A 25,515-nucleotide genomic window follows, 5' to 3' on the forward strand; every position below is an offset into this window, starting at 1 on the left:
GATGCTGGAGTCAATTATGAAAGAGGTAATAACGGTGCATTTGGATAGCAATAATAATAGCAATGATAAGTCCAAGTCAGCATGGATTTATGAAAGGGAAATCATGTTTGCCTAATCTTCTGGAATTTTTTGAGGATGTGACAAGTAAAATGGATGAAGGGCAGCCAGTGGATGTAGTGTATCTAGACTTTCAGAAAGCCTTTGATAAGGTCCCACACGGGAGATTGGTGAGCAAAATTAGAGCATATGGTATTGGGGGTAGGGTGTTGACATGGATAGAGATTTGGTTGGCAGACAGGAAGCAAAGAGTAGGAGTAAACGGGTCCTTTTCAGAATGCCAGGCAGTGGCACAAGGCTCTGTGTTGTGTCCGCAACTGTTTACCATATATATTAATGATTTGAACGAGGAATTAGAAGTAACACTAGCAAGTTTGCGGATGACACAAAGCTGGGTGGCAGTGTGAAGTGTGAAGAGGATGTTAGGAGGCTGCAGGGTGACCTGGACATGTTGAGTGAGTGGGCAGATGCGTGGCAGATGCAGTATAATATAGATAAATATGAGGTTATCCACTTTGGCGGCAAAAACAAGGAGGCAGATTATTATCTCAATGGTGTCAGGTTAGGTAAGGGGGAGTTGCAGCGAGACCTGTGTGTCCTTGTACTCCAGTCACTGAAAGTTGGCGTGCAGGTACAGCAGGCAGTGAAGAAAGCTAATGGCATGTTGGCTTTCATAACAAGAGGATTTCAGTATAGGAGTAAATAGGTTCTTCTGCAGTTGTATAGGGCTCTGGTCAGACCACATCTGGAATATTGTGTACAGTTTTAGTCTCCTAATTTGAGGAAGGACATCCTTGTAATTGTGGCAGTGCAGAGTAGGTTCACGAGATTGATCCCTGGGATGGCGGGACTGTCATATGAGGAAAGATTGAAAAGACTAGGCTTGTATTTGAGGGGGGATCTTATTGAAACATATAAGATAATTAGGGGATTGGACACATTAGAGGCAGGAAACATGTTCCCAATGTTGGGGGAGTCCAGAACAAGGGGCCACAGTTTAAGAATAAGGGGTAGGCCATTTAGAACGGAGATGAGGAAGAACTTTTTCAGTCAGAGAGTGGTGAAGGTGTGGAATTCTCTGCCTCAGAAGGCAGTGGAGGCCAGTTCGTTGGATGCTTTCAAGAGAGAGCTGGATAGAGCTCTTAAGGATAGCGGAGTGAGGGGGTATGGGGAGAAGGCAGGAACGGGGTACTGATTGAGAGTGATCAGCCATGATCGCATTGAATGGCGGTGCTGGCTCGAAGGGCTGAATGGCCTACTGCACCTATTGTCTATTGTCTATTGTATTCACTGGAGTTTAGAAGGATGAGAGGGGATCTTATATAGACATATAAAATTATAAAAGGACTGGACAAGCTAGATGCAGGAAAAATGTTCCCAATGTAGGGTGAGTCCAGAACCAAAGGCCACAGTCTTAGAATAAAGGGGAGGCCATTTAAAACTGAGGTGAGATGGAATTCTTTCACCCAGAGAGTTGTGAATTTGTGGAATTCTCTGCCACAGAGGGCAGTGGAGGCCAAATCACTGGATGGATTTAAGAGAGAGTCAGATAGAGCTCCAGGGGCTAGTGGATTCAAGGGATATGGGGAGAAGGCAGGCACAGGTTATTGATTGTGGATGATCAGCCATGATTACAATGATTGGCAGTGCTGGCTCGAAGGGCCGAATGGTCTCCTCCTGCAACTATTTTTTATGTTTCTATGTTTCTATGCACTTGTTGTTTTACTTATTACTATAGTTATCATTGCTCCATGTGTACTCTGTGAGCTTCCTGTGAGTGAGGAAATACATTGCACCTTGACATGGATGACAATAAACAAATGTGAATCTAAATTTGAATCTGAGCAGCATCTTATCTTCTGTTGATATGCTTCGCAACCCATCGAAGTCAATACTGCAATCAACAATTTTGGATGACCAGTCTTTCCTGATTGCATCAGAAAAGGTCAATATTGTCATGAAATCATTCACTAATAACATGAACTCAGCATTTCCCAATCCACAGATGTTGTTGACATGATGGACATTTCCTGAATTCCCTAAAATAGTTTTGGTCGGCATCTTTATGTTCTTTTGTTTCACGTTTCTCTCTTTAATTGCTCTCATTCATCCATTAACAATGTAATGGCAACTTTCCACCTTTTCCAGTGACTTATTTTCCAATTGCCATTACTACACAGGGAGTAGGAGTGATCTTATGCAGGCCCAACAGAACAGATCTTCCAGTCGTTATTTCCAGTTTAATTAGTTGTTTATTGAAGTAGTTGTACAAACAAGGAGATAAACATACCAGGCTTTCCTTATTCCGCATACAAGTCGTAGCTGGCTGCTTTGTCCCTGGTCTGATCCCAGGTCTCGGGTCTGCCCAGGCCCAGGTCTTCCTTCTATCCAGGTCTGCCCAGGTCTGTTGAGAACTGTATACTCTCCCCCCCCCCCCCTGTGTCTGGCACTCCCCGTCCCTTATGCCCATATATACACCACCCTGTGCATCAAGTGTCCAAAATAATACGGCAAGATATATCTAGACAAAATAATATAATATGCCAACGCGAGCTAGCCTAAACATAAAATGGCTCCTACAAACAAGATGACACCAAAAGCCTTGTTTTACTAGGACAACCTTGGTGGCCCGTCCATTACAGGCATTCCCTTTGTTCTCTCCACACCGTCCCCTCTCCGCTACTCATTTTCTTTCTTACTTTTCCAGTTGGCAAAATGGGTGCAAATTCAGCAGGTCAAGCAGCATCTCTAGAGAACATGGAGATGTGACATTTCAGGTTGGGAGCCTTCTTCAGACTGTAATGGGCCATTGGGCCAGAAATCTGTTTTTCTCCTCACAAGTGGTGCTCGATCTGCTGACTATTTATTGTACATCAATTTTTTTTTCTTCAGATTTCCAACATCTGATTTATTTTTTATTTTCAACCAGAAAAAGATTGTTTTGCAAATGGGTTAAACACATGGGTTAAAAAGAAAATCAGATTAAGGATGGAAGGCAGTGTGTCAGAATGTGATTGTTTTTTAGACTGAGAATGGGCGAGATTGTTGTTCCCTGGGGGATCAGTGCTGAGACCACTGCTTTTATTGATATATATTAATGGCCTGAATATGGAAGGTAAATTTTCAAAATGTGCAGATGACATCAACCTTGAATGCATGCTGGAGGTGAGGAGGATACAGATAAGCTGTCTGAATGGGAAAACGTGAATATTGAAATTGAATATAGAAAAGTATGGAAAAAAAACAAGGACAGATAACATAGACTGAATGTCATAGCTCTGAAGGGTGAGCAGGAACAAAGTGATCTGGGCGTTTATTCATTCAGATTGTTGGAGTTGCAGAAGTCATTAAGAAAACAATTAATGAACCATGAGATCCTCGGCTTTATAAACAAAGTTTACAAGAGAGGAAAGGTTACATTGAAACTGTATTAAACACTGGTGAAGTCATAACTCTGTGTCCCCTGTTGTTTTAATTTCTGACTTACTACATCTTCCATTGGGTCTAAAGGTCCAAGAATTATAAGACTAGTTCCAAAGACAATGGGTTTCATTTCATCTGGAGAAGCTGTGTTTACCAGAGCATAGAAACGTAAGAAATAGAAGCAGGAGTAGGTTATTTGGTACCTCTTGCCTCCTTCAGTGATCTCATTGATATCATAGCTGATGTTAACTTCAGTTCCACTCCACTGAACTATCCTTCATATTCTTCTATTGCCTTCATAGCTAAAAATCTATCTCTGAGTTGCCATTAAGTCTACACAGTTCCTTGATGGAGAATACATTACCCTCGGGAGGACAACAATTACTGCCCTGCATGACCAACCCATTTTCTTGTGCAAAAGTACACAATGTGCTGGAGTAACTTGGCTGGTCAGGCAACATCTCTGGAGAACATAGATGGGTGATGTTTTGGATTGAGGATTTTCAAATTCCACATTTTTTGTCTCAATAGACAATAGACAATAGGTGCAGGAGTAGGCCATTCAGCCCTTCGAGCCAGCACCGCCATTCAATGCGATCATGGCTGATCAATCTCAATCAGTACCCCGTTCCTGCCTTCTCCCCATACCCCCTCATTCCGCTATCCTTAAGAGCTCTATCCAGCTCTCTCTTGAAAGCATCCAACGAACTGGCCTCCACTGCCTTCTGAGGCAGAGAATTCCACACCTTCACCACTCTCTGAATGAAAAAGTTCTTCCTCATCTCCGTTCTAAATGGCCTACCCCTTATTCTTAAACTGTGGCCCCTTGTTCTGGACTCCCCCAACATTGGGAACATGTTTCCTGCCTCTAATGTGTCCAATCCCCTAATTATCTTATATGTTTCAATAAGATCCCCCTCATCCTTCTAAATTCCAGTGTATACAAGCCTAATTGCTCCAGCCTTTCAACATACGACAGTCCCGCCATTCCGGGAATTAACCTAGTGAACCTACGCTGCACGCCCTCAATAGCAAGAATATCCTTCCTCAAATTTGGAGACCAAAACTGCACACAATACTCCAGGTGCGGTCTCACCAGGGCCCGGTACAACTGTAGAAGGAATTCTTTGCTCCTATACTCAACTCCTCTTGTAATGAAGGCCAACATTCCATTGGCTTTCTTCACTGCCTGCTGTACCTGCATGCTTCCTTTCAGTGACTGATGCACTAGGACACCCAGATCTCGTTGAACATCCCCTCTTCCTAACTTGACACCATTCAGATAATAATCTGCCTATCTATTCTTACTTCCAAAGTCAATAACCTCACACTTATCTACATTAAACTGCATCTGCCATGTATCCGCCCACTCACACAACCTGTCCAAGTCACCCTGCAGCCTTATTGCATCTTCCTCACAATTCACACTACCCCCCAGCTTAGTATCATCTGCAAATTTGCTAATGGTACTTTTAATCCCTTCATCTAAGTCATTAATGTATATCGTAAATAGCTGGGGTCCTAGCACCGAACCTTGCGGTACCCCACTGGTCACTGCCTGCCATTCCGAAAGGGACCCATTTATCCCCACTCTTTGCTTTCTGTCTGTCAACCAATTTTCTATCCATGTCAGTACCCTACCCCCAATACCATGTGCTCTAATTTTGCCCACTAATCTCCTATGTGGGACCTTGTCGAAGGCTTTCTGAAAGTCGAGGTACACCACATCCACTGACTCTCCCCTGTCAATTTTCCTAGTTTCCACAAAAGTCTCCTTTTGTGTTTTAAACTGCATCTGCAGGTCCTTATGGCTCAATTTTCTTGTGAATGTTATTGCTAGCTCAAGACACCTAGGTCAAGGAAACATCAACTTCATATCAATATTGTCATGTTGTAGGAAGGAATTGCAGATGCTGGTTTAAACCGAAGATAGACACAAAATGCTGGAGTAACTCAGCAGGACATGCAGCATTATTGTCATGCCACAGAGGAATTTTGTATGTTTCATGAATTCATGATTGTCATGGAGTAATACAGCACAGAAATGGGCCATTCAACCTACCCAGGTCCATGCTAACCACCAAATGCTCCTGTACACATCAGCCCCTATAACATCCTTGTAAATGCCTAAATGGCTACCGTCCAGTGGCCTTGACAATACAATACAATATCTTTATTGTCATTGTACAAGTACAAGGAGATTAAGAATGCCACTTCCATATCGATGCTATAAAATAAATAAATAAATCACGGCAAAAATGAAAACAACAAAGGGGGGGGGGGGGGGAGGAAACAAGGTAAAGTGCAAAAAAGGTTCATGCAGGGGTCAGTTGTGCCAGATGACCCTGGAGGCAGAGACAGATCATGGCGGGCTCTCAACAGGTCCGATTCAGAGCAGCTATAGCTCTAGGAATAAAACTGTTCCTTAGTCTGGAGGTGCGGGCGTAGAAGGCCTTGGAACATCTGGCAGATGGAAGTAGTTCAAACAGACGGTGGCATGGGTGTTTGGAGTCCTTGTGGATGCTGGTGGCTTTCCTGAGGCCACTGTAGTTCGCCTTCCGCCACAACAGGTCCACGGACGATGCCATCTACCTAGCCCTACACATCCCTGGAACACCTGGAGAAGAGAGACACCTACGTCAGACTCTTTTTCATGTACGATAGCTCTGCCTTTAATGCCATTATACCATCCAAGCTTATCACCAAACTTGCAGGACTTGGGGTCAGCACTCATTTCTGCAACTGGATCCTCGACTTCCTGACCAACAGACCCCAATCAGTGAGGATAGGGGACAAATCATCCTCCACGATAATTCTCAACACGTGGGCTCCACAAGGATGCATTCTCAGCACACTCCTTTACTCCTTGTACACCCACGACTGCGCAGCCATATACAAATCAAATTCAATTTTCAAATTTGCAGACAACTCCACCATTGTGAATCGGATATCAAATAATGATGAGATGGAGTACAGGAAGGAGATCGAGAACCTTGTGTCCTGGTGTTGAGAAAACAACCTTTCTCTCAACGTCATCTAGACAAAGGAGACAGTGATCGACTTCAGGATGGTGCCAAAGTAGGGATGGATTCCTAGGAGTCAATATCACCAACAACTTCTCCTGGACCACCCATATTGAAGCAACAACCAAGAAGGCACACCAATGCCTCTAATTCCTTAGAAGGGCTAGGAAATTTGGCATGTTCCCTCCAACTCTCACCAACTTCTGCAGATGCACCATAGAAAGCATTTTATCAGAATCATCACAGCTTGGTTTAGGAACAGCTCTATCCAGGACCATAAGAAATTGCAGCGAATTGTGGACACAGAGCAGGCCATCACACAAACCAATCTCCCTTCTATCTATTCCATCTATAACTCACACTGCTTCGACAAGCCCAGCAGCATAATCAAAGACCACGCATGCTGGGCACTCCCTCTTCTCCCATCAGACCAAAGGTACAGAAGTGTGAAAATGCACACCACCAGATTCAGGGACAGTTTCTTCCCAGCTGTTATCAGGCAACTGAACCATCCAACCACAACCAGAGAGCAATGTTGAACTACTATCTACCTCTTTGATGTCCCTCAGACTACCTTTGACCGGACTTTGCTGGCTTTATCTTGCACTAAATGTTATTCCATTATCATGTATCTATACACTGTAAATGGATTGTCTTTATGCTGACTGGTTAGCATGCAACAAAAAGTTTTTCACTGTACCTCAGTATACGTGACAATGAACTGAATTGAATTGAACTGAACTAAATCTTTTTTTGCACCCCTTCCAGTTTTTCTAACCAATAAGATCATTAGATCCTTGAGGATGTAACTAGGAAAATGGACAAGGGAGAGCCAGTGGATGTAGTCTTTGATAAGGTCCCACATAGGAGATTAGTGGGCACAATTAGAACACATGGTATTGGGGGTAGGGTACTGACATGGATAGAAAATTGGTTGGCACACAGGAAACAAAGAGTGGGGATTAACGGGTCCCTTACAGAATTGCAGGCAGTGACTAGTGGGGTACCGCAAGGCTCGAAGAAGGGTCTCGACCCGAAACGTCATCCATTCCTTCTCTCCCGAGATGCTGCCTGACCTGCTGAGTTACTCCAGCATTTTGTGAATAAATCGATTTGTACCAGCATCTGCAGTTATTTTCTTATACCGCAAGGCTCGGTGTGGGGACTGCAACTATTTACAATATACATTAATGACTTAGACAAAGGGATTAAAAGTAACATTAGCAAATTTGCAGATGACACAAAGCTGGGTGGCAGTGTGAACTGTGAGGAGGATGCTATGAGGATGCAGGTTGACTTGGACAGGTTGGGTGAGTGGGCAGATGCATGGCAGATGCAGTTTAATGTGGATATATGTGAGGTTATCCACTTTAGTGGTAAGGACAGGAAGGCAGATTGTTATCTGAATGGTGTCAAGTTAGGAAAAGGGGAAGTACAAAGAGATCTGGGTTTCCTTGCTCATCGGTCACTGAAAGTAGGCATGCAGGTACAGCAGGCAGTTTAAGAATAAGGGGTATGCCATTTAGGACTGAGATGAGGAAAAACTTTTTCACTCAGAGAATTGTGAATCTGTGGAATTCTCTGCCTCAGAAGGCAGAGGTAGGCCAATTCACTGGATGTATTCAAGAGAGAGTGAGATATAGTTCTAAGGGCTAGCGGAATCAAGGGATATGGGAAAAAAACAGGAACGGGGTACTGATTGATCACCCATGACCATATTGAATGGCGGTGCTGGCTTGAAGGACCGAATGGCCTACTTTTACACCTACTTTGTTTGTTTCTATGTTTCTATGAAGGCTCTGGGCCTCTACTCACTGGAGTTTAGAAGAATGAGAGGGGACCTCATTGAAACTTACAAATAGTGAAGACCTGGATAGAGTGAATGTCGAGAGGATGTTTCCACTAGTGGGAGTCTAGAACTAAAGGCAATAGCCTCCGAATAAAGTGATGTACCTTTCGAAAGGAAACGAGGAGGAATTTATTTTGTCAGAGGGTCCTGAACCTGTGGAATTCATTGCCACAGACGGCTGTGGAGGCCAACTCAATGAATATTTTTAAGGCGGAGATTGCCAGATTCTTGATTAGTATGGGTGTCATGGGTTATGGGGCAAAGGCAGGAGAATGGACCAAGTGCAGGCACGTAAGACTAAGGTAGCTGGGACATTGTTGGCCGGTGTGGGCGAGTTGGGCCAAAGGGCCTGTTTCCACACTATATCAATCTATGACTCGATGACTCTATGCCTCTAATGGGGTTGAGTGGGAAAGATAGATCTGCCATGGTTGAATGGTGGAGTAGACTTGATGGGCCGAATGGCCTAGTTCTGCTCCTATAAGTTAGGAAGTTAGGAACTAAGTAGACATTGGAAATCCGAAATAAAACCAAAATAATGAAATCACATTTGCTGGTTGATGACTAATCAAAATTTACTCTCATTGATGTAATTTTAATGATCTAAAATGTTAATTCTATTTCACCCTCAATAGTGTGCTAAGTATTTTCAACAATTTCTGATTTTATTTTAAATCTCAACCTAGTCTCTTTGCTTCAAAGAGAATGACCACAGATTAAAAGATGGCAGATGTAACCCCAAATTTTAAGAAGGGGTGTCGAGAAAATCCATGTTGATCAACATCAGCTTTATGAAAAATCCTGCAATTTCTTATTATGGAACTAACAAATGAAAATTAAGGTAATAATGTTAGGATTGTCCAGAATCAAATTGGACATAAAAGTGGGCATCACATCTGAGAAATATTTTAGCATTTTTTGAAGTTATAACAAGCAAGATAGCTAAGGGTGAACCAGATGATGTGTTGTTTTGGACTTTCAAATATATTCGAATAGATGCCACACAGGATTATGCTAGTCACAATTCGAGCATACAGTGTTGGGAGGAATAAAGAGGTGTAGATTGCTAAATGGACAGAAAATAGAGTAAGAGTTAGTAGATAATTGTCAGGCTCGAAGGCATTGACTAATAGGATGCTTCAGGGACTAGTGGTGTGGAACTAGCAATTCACAATCTATGATTTTAATAAGTGAATCATCTGCAAAATATTTTATATTTGCTGGTGATACAGTACAAAGCTTGGTGCCATTGAGAGCAATAAGAAAGACGTAGCAAGGCTTCAGGAAGATATAGACAGCTTAAGTGAATGGTAGAATGAAAAATAAGAGGTCATCCCTTTTAGCAGAGGAAATGGAAAGTTAGAAGATATTTTTAAATGGTGAAAGATTGAAAGGTGTTTTGGTTCAGACACCACTGAGTGCTCTGATATGTGAATTCATCTACAAGGAGAGGTTGGATAGACTTGGAGAGGTTGAGGGAGACTTGAGAAGTATTTAACATTATAGATAAGGTAGACGGACAGAACTTTTTCCCCAGGGTGTAAATATCCAACAGGTGGCAGAGCTAAAAGGTGAGAGGGGGAAAGCTTAACGGAAATGTGTGGGGCAAGTTGTTTTATACAAAGAGTGGCGAGGGCCTGGAACACATTGCCGGGGTGGTGGAGGCCGATACAATAGTGGCATTCATGAGGCTTTTAGACAGATGCATGAAAGTGCAGGGAATAAAGGGGCTCTGGATCATGAACAGGCAGTTGAGATCAGTTTAACAGCATCTTATATTTCGCTCGGGCAGCTTTCAGCCCAGTGATTTCTCTAACTTCAGGTACCCCCAGCATTCCCTCTCTCTCTATCCCTCCCCCACCCAAGTCGCACGAGCTTCTCATTTCCACCCAACAAACAGCTAACAATGGCCTGTTTCCTTTATCATTGTTACTTTTTTGCCTTTCTTTCATTCATTGTTCTTTATCTCTCTACATCATCCATATCTCTCCTTTCCCTTATCCTTAACCAGTCTGAAGAAGGATCTCGACCCAAAACGTCACCCATTCCTCCTCTCCAGAGATGCTGCCTGTCCCGCTGAGTTACTCCAACATTTTGTGTCTATCTTGAGTTTATCTTGGCATCATGTATGGCACAAACATTGTGGGCCGAAGGGCCCATTCCTTTGCCGAACTGTTCTATGTTCTAAGAATTGCTGAAAGTTAACATGCAGATGCAGCAAGCAACTGCAAAGGCAAATGATATCTTGAACTTCATTGCATGTACATTTGAGTGCATGAATGAAGATGTACTTCTGCAAATAGACAGCATCATGGTGAAATCCAACCAGGAATAGAGGAAGTTTATGATGGTGATTGGGATTAATATATGAGGAGCGTTCAAAGGTTCTGGGACTGGGTACTTGCTGGGGTTAAGAAGGACGAGAGGGAATCTCAATGAAACCTGCTGGATAATAAAAGGCAAAGATAGAGTCGATGTTTCCAGCAGTGAGAGAAGTCTAGAAACAGAGAGCGCAGCTTCAGAATAAAGGACAGACTTTGAAACTAGAGATGAGGAGAAATGTATTCAGCCAGTAGGTGGTGAATCTGTGGAATTCATTGCCAGAGACAGCTGTGAAGGCAGAGACATTGGGTATTTTAAGGCAGAGATTGATACGTTCTTGATTAGGAAGCGCATCAAAGATTATGGGGAGAAGACAGGAGAATGGTGTTGAGAGGGAAAAATAGATCAGTCATGATTGAATGGCAGAGTACACTCAATAGACTGAATGGTCTAATTCTCATTGTATGTCTAATGGTCTTACACAATAGACAATAGGTGCAGGAGGAGGCCATTTGGCCCTTCGAGCCAGCACCACCATTCAATGTGATCATGGCTGATTATTCACAATCAGTACCCCATTCCCGCCCTCTCCCCATACCCCCTGACTCCACTATCATTAAGAGCTCTATCTAACTCTCTCTTGAAAGCATCCAGAGAATTGGCCTCCACTGCCTTCTGAGGCAGAGAATTCCACAGATTTACAACTCTCTGAGTGAAAAAGTGTTTCCTCATCTCCATTCTAAATGGCCTACCCCTTACTCTTAAACTGTGGCTCCTGGTTCTGGACTCCCCCAACATCGGTAACACGTTTCCTGAATCTAGCGTATCCAATCCCTTAATAATCTTATATGTTTCAATAAGATCCCCTCTCATCCTTCTAAATTCCAGTGTATACAAGCCCAGTCGCTTCAGTCTTTCAACATTCAACAGTCCCGCCATTCCGGGAATTAACCTAACGAACCTACGCTGCACTCCCTCAATAGCAAGAATGTCCTTCCTCAAATTTGGAGACCAAAACTGCACACAGTACTCCAGGTGTGGTCTCACTAGGGCCCTGTACAACTGCAGAAGGACCTCTTTGCTTCTATACTCAACTCCACTTGTCATGAAGGCCAGCATGCCATTAGTTTTCTTCACTGCCTGCTGTACCTGCATGCTTACTTTCAGTGACTAATGTACAAGGACACCTAGGTCTTGTTGTACGTTCCCTTTTCCTAATCTGACACCATTCAGATAATAATCTGCCTTCTTGTTCTTGCCATCAAAGTGGATAACCTCACATTTATCCATATTAAACTGCATCTGCCATGCATCTGCCCACTCTCCCTGCAGCCTCATAGCATCCTCCTCGCAGCTCACACTACCACCAAGCTCTGTGTCATCTGCAAATTTGGAGATGTTTTGTTTAATTCCTTCGTCTTGACTGTCCCTCCTCAACCAGAGGACAGAGTAACTCACCATTCCTTCCATTGCTATTTTAAAACACTCCCAAATCAAAGATATCCATGCAAAGTTCCCAGAAATATTTCATCAATCCAACCTTTCCCTTTCACAGACAATCATCTGCACATTAACTATTTATAATCATTTTCTTATCTGCACACTTATTATCTATAGCATGAAAGGACAGGGTTCGGCACATTACCATGAGAAACCTGGTCCCCTGACCTCAAAGGAAAAGTGAAAACATTTTATGAGATTAAGTCACCCATCTTAATCAATACTATAACTTTTCCCATCAACCATAAATATATGAAGTTGGATGCATTGCAAGGACAATCAGATTATTGATTTCAAGCTTGAAATGGCGCAAAACTGTATCAAATTTGTTATGGGACTTTGAATTCCACTTGGGAAGTATTGTGGAGCTGATACACTTAATTCCCCCAGAATAAGATTTTCTTGATATTTGATGTACTTCTCACTTGGAGGATTAAACCTTGAAAGTAAACCTCTGCTCATTTGCGCATTGTCTTGCAATAACTGAATAAATTGCCAAGAGCTAGGTAGCTAACAATGGCACTTTACCATATAGGAAACAGATTGACAAAAATCAATGTCCCTTTTCAAGACATAAGCCTATTCATTTTTGAAAGTTTCATGTATCTTAATGCTTGAATATGAGATTTACCTTTCAAACAAAAATAATGAAAAGACCCAGGAGTTTAAATCCCCTAATCTTGATAATTTTGTTTGTGAGTGCACAACTCGCTTTGGTTGGTCTTTATTGCAACACCACATGGTCTCATGAGTGCATGATTATGAGAATATATTAGCTCGATGCGTGAGCTCCAAAATGGTAGTGTTGGTGTGATATCAGTTGTAGAATGCTAAATGGCCTCATCATTTTATATGAACGAATACCCTCACCATTATAGTATCCTGTGTGATATACTTGCAATGCAAGTTTGCGCACATATTGCACATTCCACGTTGATACTCAAAACTCCATCATGTCTTAAACATTGGATACTAAAGCGTTGCAGTTTGCAAGTGATGAGAATGCTTTAGTTTCTGGTGAATCTCTTTGCTATTTTACTCAGTCAAAAAGAAAAGTAGAAGGCTTTGTGCAGACTGGAGTAATCACATTTTAGTACTCCCTCAAGTGCCCATACCTGTTACTTATTATTTCACATGGAAAACTCTCATATTAAATGAAGAATTAGACTCAAATTAAACAGTTAAACTGTCATATGGCAAAACAATTACATTTAGATGAGTCACTTAATGGAGCAATTACACTCTCATATGGAGTAACAAAACCCAGAGGTATGATTAACCATAATATAGTCTGGATACTTCTGTAACATTTTACCATATTTTATAGATTACTAGATCCTCTAACTATGAAGTAAGTAACTACACATCTTTTCCCCGAACAACCATAGCATTTGCTTCAATCTATTAGCAGTTTTCTTAAACTCAAGTGGTTCATTAAGCTTTTTCATTCATTTTAAATGAAAGAATAAAAATGTCACTGCATTTGACTTTTAGGACAAACAGAGTTTTCAGTTGGCTGGCAGCAAGAGGTAACCACCCAGAGGACCCGGCGATATGGCTGAAGTGTCATAAATGATGGTTTCTCCCTCTCACATCCTTTCTGGCAGTGAATTTCAACCTCTCCCACCCCGTCCCCATCGACCCCCATTCTTTTGTTATTTTTCGCCTGTATTAACTTCCCTCCTCCCTTGTAAAAACAATGGGAAATCCTGCAGACACTGTTTGGTGACACTTCCAATAAGAAACCACCAGTGATACCCATCATTCCACATCTTAAATCAGACCATGCTCCAACTCACAGAACATACGAGTCTGAAAAGGGCAAAAATCCAATCGTCTTTGCAAGGGATGGAGAGAAGTTGATAATATGCTGTTAGACTTTGCCTCCGTTCATCCACCTTTCAATTGGCAGGTATTTCAAATGGGGAAAACCCCGGGGCATTTTATTTTGTCACCAGCTTGCACCTCAAAGAAAGTTTTCTCAATGACATTAGTGAATGTTTAGAGTTTATCGTATTGATTTCACATAGGTTTTTAAAGGGATAATGCTAATGCTCTAATTCACTGAAGATATTGGAAGTAAATGTAAAGCATTTAGATAATGAAAATTTGGTTAAAAAAAACTAAGTGGGTGATCAGGTACTGCATACACGTTATATAAAATAGGAAACATAGTATTAATGTAGCCAGAAAATAAGACCTATGCCTCATCAATTTAATTTCATATTGATGGGTGTAGGCAGCAGTCTATTGCAAGGATCTGATCCTCAGATGTGGAATGTATCTTTAGTCAATGCATGCACAGCTATTGTTATCAGTTGTAATCACACTTGTCTACACTTTTCGATGTTCTAGACCACTTCAAACCCCCCGCAAAAATCTGTGTTGGCTATTGTAATTTAGAAAATCAAAAGCAAGTGATTAGATTCTGCTGATTCGCACAAGCCGAATTTAGCTTCATCATCATCATATCATCATATATATACAGCCGGAAACAGGCCTTTTCGGCCCTCCAAGTCCGTGCCGCCCAGTGATCCCCGCACATTAACACTATCCTACACCCACTAGGGACAATTTTTACATTTACCCAGCCAATTAACCTACATACCTGTACGTCTTTGGAATGTGGGAGGAAACCGAAGATCTCGGAGAAAACCCACGCAGGTCACGGGGAGAACGTACAAACTCCTTACAGTGCAGCACCCGTAGTCAGGATCGAACCTGAGTCTCCGGCGCTGCATTCGCTGTAAAGCAGCAACTCTACCGCTGCGCTACCGTGGTTATCTGGTAAATTTCATATGGCACACAAATATTCTGAGGAAATATTTTGACCATCCAGTTTGCAGTTACTTTTAAGCAAGGTTTCACCTATCTGGTACAAGCTCAAAGTGCAGACTCTGAGCTGTATGGTGCACAGAAGGTTTTAATGCAGATATATTTTATATCCGTAAATTGGGAAATAAAGTCAACATGAAAGTCATTCAATGTCAGCTTTGCTTTGCAGCAGAACTTTCAGCGGTGAGTCACAAGCTTGTGAGTTCAAAGCCTGCCTTTGCACAAGCAGAGAATCTCTGCACTTTCTGCGGTGCAGTCGCTCAGATAAGATGTTAAACTGAGAATCTGTCTGCCTATTCCAGTGGACATAAAAAATCCCAAAGCACTCTTTGAAATTTATTTGGTGTCTGGGCCAAATGTATCCTTCAATCAACACGACCAAAAACAAATTAACTGATCAGTTATCACACTGCTGGTTGTGGGACCTTGATATGCGGAAATTGGCTGCCACATTTGCCTGAAAAGTAACCGTGACTGCACTTCAAAAGTAATTAATTGGTTATGGGAGCTTTGGTACATCTAAAGGCCTTCAATGACGTTACATGAATTCAAGTATTTTTGGTTTCTTTTTTTTAAATTACTGTTCTCTGACTATGAAACAAATCAGACAAGAAAATGTTCAAAAACAAAACCTTGGTTGAGACGAGGTAAATGTTTTTAACATAATTATTTTACAATTATGTGTGTTGTCTGTAAGCTGGTACACCTAAAAAGACAAAGCTATCTCCCCTGGGAAGAAGTGAATTTAACTAAACACTCATTTGTGTATCAGCTTCTGTGTGGGCCGCACTCACATCTAACACTCTGCAGCTGTCCCCTAAGTGATGCCATGCAGAGGTGAAAGGGGATGCAGTGATACCACATCTTAAACCAGAACTTAGATTTTTTAGATTTAGATTTAGAGATACAGCACGGAAACAGGCCCTTCGGCCCACCGAGTCCGCGCCGCCCAGCGATCCCCGCACACTAACACTATCCTACACACACCAGGGACAATTTTTACATTTACCCAGTCAATTAACCTACATACCTGTACATCTTTGGAGTGTAGGAGGAAACCGAAGATCTCGGAGAAAACCCACGCAGGTCACGGGGAGAACGTACAAACTCCGTACAGACGGCACCCGTAGTCAGGATCGAACCTGAGTCTCCGGCGCTGCATTCGCTGTAAGGCAGCAACTCTCCCGCTGCGCCACCATGCCACCTGAAGGCTGATGGGATAATTTGCAATCCAGAATAGCATGATATCCTGGGGAAACAAGGAACTCCAGGTGCTGGAATCTTGAGCAAAACACAAGGTGCGGCATGGTTGCACAGTGGTGGAGTTGCTGCCTTACACTGCCAGAGACCCTGGGTTTGATCCTGGCTATGGGTGCTGTCTGTAAGGAGTTTGTACGTTCTCCCCATGACTACATGGGGTTTCCCCAGATGCTCCAGTTTCCTCCCACACTCCAAACCCTTACAGGTTTGTACGTTAATTGGCTTTGGTAAAGATTGTAAATTGTCCCTAGTGTGTAGGATAGTGTTAGTGGACGGTGATCGCTGGTCAGCTCGGTGGACTGAAAGGCTTATTTTGATGCTGTATCTCTAAATTAAAATTAAATAAACTCAAACGCAGTCCCTCAGTATTGAAAATTACTTGTTTCTACTCTGAGGGTTCATTGTAACTTTCATCATACCAGCTCAGTTTTTGCCTGTTTGAGGAAAAGAGTTATTGAAAATCAAAACCTCAAATCCGACAACACATCACAATTTTGCCCGTTCGGTCACTGTTGACAACGTTACCCATTCCTTCTCTCCAGTATAGCCTGTCCTGCTGAGTTACTCCAGCTTTTTGTGCCTATCTTCGGTTTAAACCAGCATCAGCAGTTCCCTTCCGACGCATCACAATTTGTGAAACTACTCTTTGCAGAGGGCAAAGGCTAAGGTAGTATTAAATACAAATGTTGAAGGAAAAATTAATACGTTCGATGACACATCTCCTCCAAATTTGCAATTTGCTTCAGTATTATTTTCAATCCAGTGGGACTATAAAACATCGTGCTTAGAGTGTATCATGTTCACTTAATGATGCTAATACATAAAATTTGCATCAAAAATTTAGAGATTAGTTTAAGCTATCGCCCAATATATTTCTATTCTTTAATCCAAAATCTATTTCTATTCTTCAATTTATTTCTATTCTTCAATCCAAATCCAATGTGTAACTATGGGCACTCGCATGGGCCCTAGCTATGCTTGCCTCTTTGTAGGGTACGTAGAACAATCCCTGTCCCAGGCATACACTGGCCCTGTCCCCGAAATCTACCTCCGCTGCATTGACGACTGCATTGGTGCTACCTCCTGCACCCATGCAGAACTCACTGACTTCACCACTAATTTCCATCCTGCACTCAAATTCACTTGGACCATCTCCGACATCTCCCTACCATTTCTAGATCTCACCGTCTCCATCACAGGAAACATACCATTGACTGACATCTACCCCAAACCTACTGACTTCTATAGCTATCTTGACAACACTTCTTCCCACCCCACTTCCTGTAAAAACTCTATCCCCTACTCCCAATTCCTCCATCTACGCCGCATCTGCCCCCAGGATGAGGTGTTTCATACCAGGGCATCGGAGATGTCCTCATTTTATAGGAAACGGGGGTTCCCCTCTTCCATTATAGATGAGGCTCTCATTAGGATATCTCGATATCCCGCAGCTCCGCTCTTGTTCCCCCTCCCCCCCATTTGTAACAAGGACAGAATCCCCCTTGTCCTCACCTTCCACCCCATCAGCCGTTGCATACAATCCTCCAACATTTTTGCCACCTCCAGTGGGATCCCACTACTGGCCACATCTTCCCATCTCCAACCCTTTCTGCTTTTCACAGAGACCGTAACTCCCTGGTCAACTCGTCCCTTCCCACCCAAACCACCCCTCCCCAGGTACTTTCCCCTGCAACCGAAGGAGATGCAACACTTGTCCCTTTCTCCCCCCTCGACTCCATCCAAGGACCCAAACAGTCTTTCTGGGTGAGACAGAGGTTCACTTGCACCTCCTCCAACCTCATCTATTGTATCCGATCGTTAGGCTCGGCGATCGTAACGCTGAACACCTCCGCTCAGTCCGTCTTAACATACGATCTCCCGATGGCTCAGTGCTTCAACTCCCCCTTCCATTCCCAATCTGACCTTTCTGCCCTGGGCCTCCTCCATTGTCAGAGTGACAATTGGAGGAACAGCACCTCATATTTCGCTTGGGTAGTTTATACCTCAGCTGTATGAACATTAACTTCAGATAGCCCTTGCTTTCTCTCTCCATCCCCTCCCCCTTCCCAGTTCTCCCACTAGTCTTACTGTCTCCGACTATATTCTATCTTTGTCCCACCCCCTCCCCTGACATCAGTCTGAAGAAAGGTCTCGACCCAAAACGTCACCCATTCCTTCTATCCAGAGATGCTGCCTGGCCCGCTGAGTTACTCCAGCATTTTGTGTCTACTTTCTATTCTTCAACACAGGTTCTCGGAAATACTGCTGCATTTTGGCTGTAGACTTTAGAGATACAGTGCAGAAACTGACCCTTCAGCCCACCGAGTCTGCGCCGACCAGCGATCACCCATCTCACTAGCACGATCCTACACACCGAGGACAATTTACAATTTTACCAAAGCCAATTAACTTACAAACTTGTATGTATTTGGAGTGTGGGAGGAAACAAGAGCACCCGGAGAAAATCCATGAGGTCACAGGGAGAATGTACAAACTCCATACAGCCAGCACCTATAGTCAGGATCGAACCCGGGTTTCTGGTGCAGCAACTCTACCGTTGTGCCACTGTGCCTCCCTCAACATTATTTTTCTCCGGTTGGTGAAGACGTAAAGTCAAATCAAAATGTAAGGAACTGCAAAACAGTAGAATTGAATGCATTAAACATACAGTGTTGGGGTCATTAAGTTATGAGAAGCCAGTGGCCTGAACTAATGATTCAACAACATGACATCAAATCCCATGAGACCAATTAAGCTGAAAATTCAGTTAAATTACCTAAATTTCTAGTGGAAATAATGACTATGAAGCCATTAAATTATTGTAAAAACTCAACAGGCTCATTTGTACCCTTTTGTATTTGTTACTTAATCTGAACGATGAATGCCATCATAGTCATTCACAGTTATGTTGATGATTCTTAACTGCCCTCTTAATTTCCCTGTAAAATGGCCTAGTATACTACTCAGTTTAGGCATAAATACTGAATTTGACTGTGATCACAATCCATAAGAGTACAAAAATAAAGATTTGTTGGGTCTATTTTATTTTCTGTAAACTGTCATGTGACTTCTGGCATCTCAAGCAGCTATGTTGCATTTGTTAGGTCTGAGGCAGAAGCTACTGCAGAGGGACATCTATGTCTCTGAGCTTCCATCGCTGAGCTTGAAGTTTCGCCTAGTTCACCACCGGGAAGACGTGAGGATGCGTTTGCGAGAACTGTAGCATAGAGTTACAAAGATAGACACAAAGGGTAACTGCGTGGGTCAGGCAGCATCTCTGGAGAAAAAAGGATGGGTGAAGTTTTCTACATTTTAATCCGGCACAAAATTCCTATTAAATTTTAGAACGCCATTAGAATTTTAGAGGCCATTTAGAACGGAGATGAGGAAAAAAAAATTCAGTCAGGAAGTTGTGAATCTGTGGAATTATCTGCCTCAGAGGGCAGTGGAGGCCAATTCTCTGAGTGCATTCAAGAGAGAGCTAGATAGAGCTCTTAAGGATAGTGGAGTCAGGGGGTATGGGGAGAAGGCAGGAACGGGGTACTAATTGAGAATGATCAGCCATGATCACATTGAATGGTGGTGGCTCGAAGGGCCGAATGGCCTCCTCCTGCACCTATTGTCTATTGTCTATTGTCTATTGTCTATTGAATTCCAAATCCAAGCTGGATGTTGCTTGTGTCTACAGTGAACGTTTTATGTTACTTTATGGTTTGAGGGAAGATCACTATTTTAGCACAATTAGCAAAATTAATCAGACCTAACCAATGTGAATGATCTAACACTGTTCAGTGAGTTTTACTTCCAGTGTTAGAATGTCGGAAGTTTAATAACTGACCTTCTCAATTCTTTCAGACTTACCAGATTATTATTTCATCTTGATCATAAATGAGAAATGTTCTTTTCTATTTCACTAGGAGAAATGAAATAGGGGAATATCATTTATTGTGAAATAAATAACTGGGAGTGGTTTTTTTTTTGATTGAAGATTGAAAGTGCACAAACATTTGTTGCGACGTGTAAAATTTAAACCTTCCATTTTTTTTACATGTGGTTGTTAATCATCACCAGAAAATTATGGCAACAGTACACAGCTGCACAGGTTTTGCTGAATACTGATAAGCATTCAAACGGAGGCATGTCTCCAACAAATTAGTATTCCTATGCCATTCACTAAACTTTGCTGATCTGCAAATTGTCACTTCGTGGAGAATCTAATTACTGGAGCTTCAAGCTGCTGTCATAAACCCACAAATAGTATAAGCACCAGGCTGTTCCTTCGTACCTACATGAAAGCAAGGTGAGAAATATCATCTTCTGATGAATGATTTCCCAGGTCAGCGCAGCATCAACTGAAGGTCAAACCTTGCTTCAAGAGCTCTCAAAATGTCATGAGTTCAGTCAGTTGCTCACGTGTGGTTCACAAATCCAAACTAAGAGCATCTTTTTTTTTTCCTGCGAAATGTCAATGCCGCAAAAAGCAGATGGATGATAATACCGATTTAAAATCATTCAGTTAATACCCCGTCAAGTTATCTCTTTTCCTCTGTTCTTCCTGAATCAAAATAAAAGGCCCCCATGGGCTTAAACCTATCTGGAACCTTTTTGACAGTTGAAATACCTGCCAATTAAAAGGTAGATGTCTTCCAAAATTGTGCATTGGGCTAACATGAGAAGAGCAAAAGACAAAAGTTTGGCTTGGATACTTAAACCAGTAACTATCTCATGTTTTTGAAATCTGTGGCTCTCTGTTCAGAGACATGAGAGCTTGTAACTGAGGCGTTCAAAGGGGTGATAGAAGCAAAGAACTGCAGATGCTGGTTTATACCAAAGATAGACACAAAGTGCTGACTTAACTCAATGAGTCAGGCAACATCTCTGGAGAGAAAGGTCGAGTGACGCTTCAGTTGAGTGATGACAAATTAGAAAAGTGTGATTGCTTTCAGGATTTTTGAGATATCCTTGAAAAAACTCTAAGAGAGATTTCAGGAGCACTGTAGGTTTTAGAACAAAGAACATGAGCAGTACAGCTGAGGATTGGGTCCTTCGGCCCACAATGTTTGCACTGAACATGATGATCAAATTTGCCTGCAAGTTGTGTAGGAAAATAACTGCAGATGCTGGTACAAATTGAAGGTATCACAAAATGCTGGAGTAACTCAGCAGGTCAGGCAGCACCTAGGAGAGAAGGAATGGGTGACGTTTCGGGTTGAGACCCTTCTTCAGACTGAAGTAACTCAGACCTGCTGAATTACTCCAGCATTTTGTGATACCTTAAATTTGCCTGCAGATGATCCATAACCCTCTATTCCTTGCACCTCTAAATAGTATTAGATGTGCCTATCTAAAAGCCTCTTAAACACCTCGATCGTATCTGCCTTCACCACCACACCTGGCAATGCGTTCCAGATCCCCTTCACTAAAAATCTTGCCCCGTGGATCTCCATTAAATTTACCATTCCTACTTTATAGTTATGTCCTCAGGTGTTGCACATTTCCACCCTGAAGGTTCTGACTGTCTGCCCCCTCCATGCCTCTCACAATTGAATATACTTCTATTAAGCCTCCCCTCAACCTCTAACACCAGAGAAAACAATCCATATCTATCCAACCTCTCCTTGTAGTTGACTTCCCTCTGCAATATTATTGCAGAAATATTTGGGGTAAATTACACAAGATGCCATATTCAGAAGGGAAATAATGCATGCAGCTATCTGCATTAGCACATGCAGCAGGCAGGTGAAGTTTCCAGATGAGTGAGTAGTGATAAATGCTCTCAACAGATAGTTGTAGACCCAGAAGGTGTTCTCCTACCTTAATCTTAACGAGAAACAGCGTGCCTGATGTATGAATAGAAAATGCTTCAACATTCAGCAGCCTATGGTTAGCACGCAACAAAAACTTTTCACTGTACCTCGGGACATGTGACAATAACCTAAACTGAACAGAAGAACAACAACATTAACCAATTAGACTGGCGACCTTTGGGTGATCTGTGATCCATTCTGATGAGGTTCAGGTTGCATGGTGGTGCAACGAGTGGAGCTGCTTCCTCACACCTCCAGCCACCCAGATCCAATCCTGACCTTTGGTGCTGTCTTGATGGATTTTCGGGTTGGGAATCCTTTTCGTCTCCTCTTCATCTTAGGCAGTCCCTCGGTATTGAAAATGAATTATTTTTACTCTGGGGGTTCACCATAATTTTCTCTGCAACTGTGTGATTCTGAGTCCTTCAATTTTCCTCCTATGTTCCCAAGAAACAATATGTGCAGATATATAGGTTAATTATCCTTAATGTGTCTGTGAGTGGTAGAATCTAGGGGATATTTGATTGTAAAATGGAGAGAATAAATGTGCCAAGGTAGGATTAGCATAAAAATAGGTGCTTGATGGTTGACCCTGACATGGTGCTCTGAAGGGCCTGTTTATGTGCTAAATCTCTCTATGATGCTATAATTCTACAACCGATTATCAACCTGAATCATTGCTTCTTCTTCCACAGATGGTGTGTATTTCCAGCATTTTGCCTTTTTTAATTTAGCTTTTCAGCCTTTCCATTCTCTGCTTTTATTCAGATTTATGCAACATTCATGCTAAGGCAAGGAAATCCTCAATAATATCTGCCACATCAGGGACACAATTAATTTCCCATTCCAGAGGAAAATAAATACGATAGGCCTCTGAGACAGAAACAGAAAGCAGCAACACATTTCCAGCATTTTCTCTTTTCATTTGCCATAGAGAAACAAGGGCTGACTCGATGTACTGCAGGCTCTCTTTAAATGATAGACACAGGGTCCTGACCTGAAATGTCACCTATCCATTTTTTTCCAGAGATGCTGCCTGACTTGCTGAGTTACTCCAGCATTTCGTGTCTATCTATGGTGTAAACCAACATCTGCAGTTTCTTTTTATTACATTTGTTCCTGCAACGATGTTGGTTTCTCGGAAATTTGCGGCCCTCTCCTGAGGCATGCAGCCACATAACAGTATTGTTAGCATTGGCTGCATGCTGCAATCGTGATAATTAGCAGATGGCAGTAAGTTGGAGTCCTGCCTGCACTGGAAGCAAAGGGTACAGACTATTTCCATAAAAGCAAACCCGATGCCTGTTTTTGGGTACTATTGAACTTGGATCTGCTGAACATCAATCAAAATCTTATTGCACATATTCAGTGACTGAAGTTGTTCAGAACTGGCTGTTCAGAACAGTTTTTTTTAAATAAAAAAAGAAGTGGTGTTTTAATTCCCTAGAGTAGCCAGGACAACTTCCACTTTATCACCTTCATTTACTTTCTTCACCAGGTGAAGTTATCACAGTCAAAGGCGAAGACCAAATCAGCAGCATTCATGTCAAACAATCCTGAGAATTAGAAGAAATCTATGAGTTTTGCAAGGCAACAAAGGATGATAAGGGGGAATTCCAGACCAAGGTGGTATAAACCACATAGACACCTGTGGATTGTGGCAAGGCTTGCATGCTATCAGGTGCTACAATGTAAGTCAGGCAGTATCTCTGGCAGCAATGTGTCCCTCCCCAATGAGCTCAATACATCTATGTTCGCTTTCACCAGAAGGTCGATGGAATTACGTCATCCATTCTAACTGTCTCCGGTGTGCCTGTGCCCACGGTCACCATAGCAGATCAACCTCCCTGAGAGTAAACCTGTGGCAAACAACTGGTCCAGATGGAGTCCCCAACTTGTCCTCAGCACTGCATGGACCATTCCTGGACATATTTAACTTCTCCCGACTCCATTCTGAGGTTCCCACCCTCTTTAAGAGTACTGCTCTCATTCTGGTGCTGAAGATAAACAAGATAGGTTGCTTCAATGACTACCGCCCAATGGCTCTGACATCCACCATCATGAAGTGCTGCAAGGGGCTGGCTGTGGTACACAATAATTCCAGCCTCCCAGACTCCCTTGATCCGCTGCAGTTTGCCCACCTACCGTTGAAACAGATCCATGGCAGACACCATCTCCCTGGCCCTGTGCTCATCACTGGAACATCTAGTTGACAGGGTTACCTACGTCAGTCTCCTTTTCTATTGGCTATAGCTCTGTCTTCAAGCACCATATCCCCAAACAAACTCATCTCCAAGTTCCTGGATCTAGGAGCCAGCACACTCCATTGCAAATGGTTCTTGACTTCCTGACCCATAAACAAAAATCAGTGAGTATAGGTGACAAAAACATACTCTACAATCATTCTTAACACCTGTGCCCCACTAGGATGCATTCTCAGTCCATTATTATACTCCCTGTACACTCACGAATGTGCACAAACTTTGGTCTAACTCCATTTAGAAGTTTGTTCAAGATCTGCCTCACTGTGGTGATGTCATCTGCAAACTTATAAATAGTCAAGATAAGTGCAGAGGAGATGGAGGTCTTAGTAACATGGTGTCAAGACCACAACCTCTCCTTCAATGTCCACTGTGCCGCCCATTATTTTTTATATTTCCGTCTCCCTTCTCCCCACAACCCCTCTTCCCCAATTTCCAATGAACAATGATCATTGGCACAGTGGGGCATCAGTAGAGTTGCTGGCATTCAGTGCCAGGGACCTGGGTTCAGTACAATATCAAAAACAAGAGAGCATACGTGTGCGATGAAAGAAATAAATTTTAAAGAGGGTTTGAGAGGAACATTTTTTTATACAGAGAATGCTTGATGTCTGGAACTTGCTGGCAGAGCAGGAGGTGGAATTATATATAATCACAGTGTTTAAGACATATTTAGAGCAGCAAATGTAAAGTCTCAGAGAAGGATATAATCTTAATGTAGACCACTGGGATTAGAGTAGATAAGCAAATATATTGGCATTGATATGACAATAGACAATAGACAATAGACAATAGGTGCAGGAGTAGGCCATTCAGCCCTTCGAGCCAGCACCGCCATTCAATGCGATCATGGCTGATCACTCTCAATCAGTACCCCGTTCCTGCCTTCTCCCCATACCCCCTCACTCCGCTATCCTTAAGAGCTCTATCCAGCTCTCTCTTGAAAGCATCCAACGAACTGGCCTCCACTGCCTTCTGAGGCAGAGAATTCCACACCTTCACCACTCTCTGACTGAAAAAGTTCTTCCTCATGAGCTGAAGGGGTAATTTCTGTTCTATGCAACTCTAGAAATCTATTTTAGTGGGACACAATTAGAAAAAGAAACTTGGTGAATAATGTGCAGCATTGTCTACTGCTCCCATTGTTAAACCAGCATTTAGATTGTCTGTTTGAACTT

Source organism: Rhinoraja longicauda, chromosome 1 (assembly GCF_053455715.1).
Source record: "Rhinoraja longicauda isolate Sanriku21f chromosome 1, sRhiLon1.1, whole genome shotgun sequence".
NCBI classification, from domain to species: domain Eukaryota; kingdom Metazoa; phylum Chordata; class Chondrichthyes; order Rajiformes; family Arhynchobatidae; genus Rhinoraja; species Rhinoraja longicauda.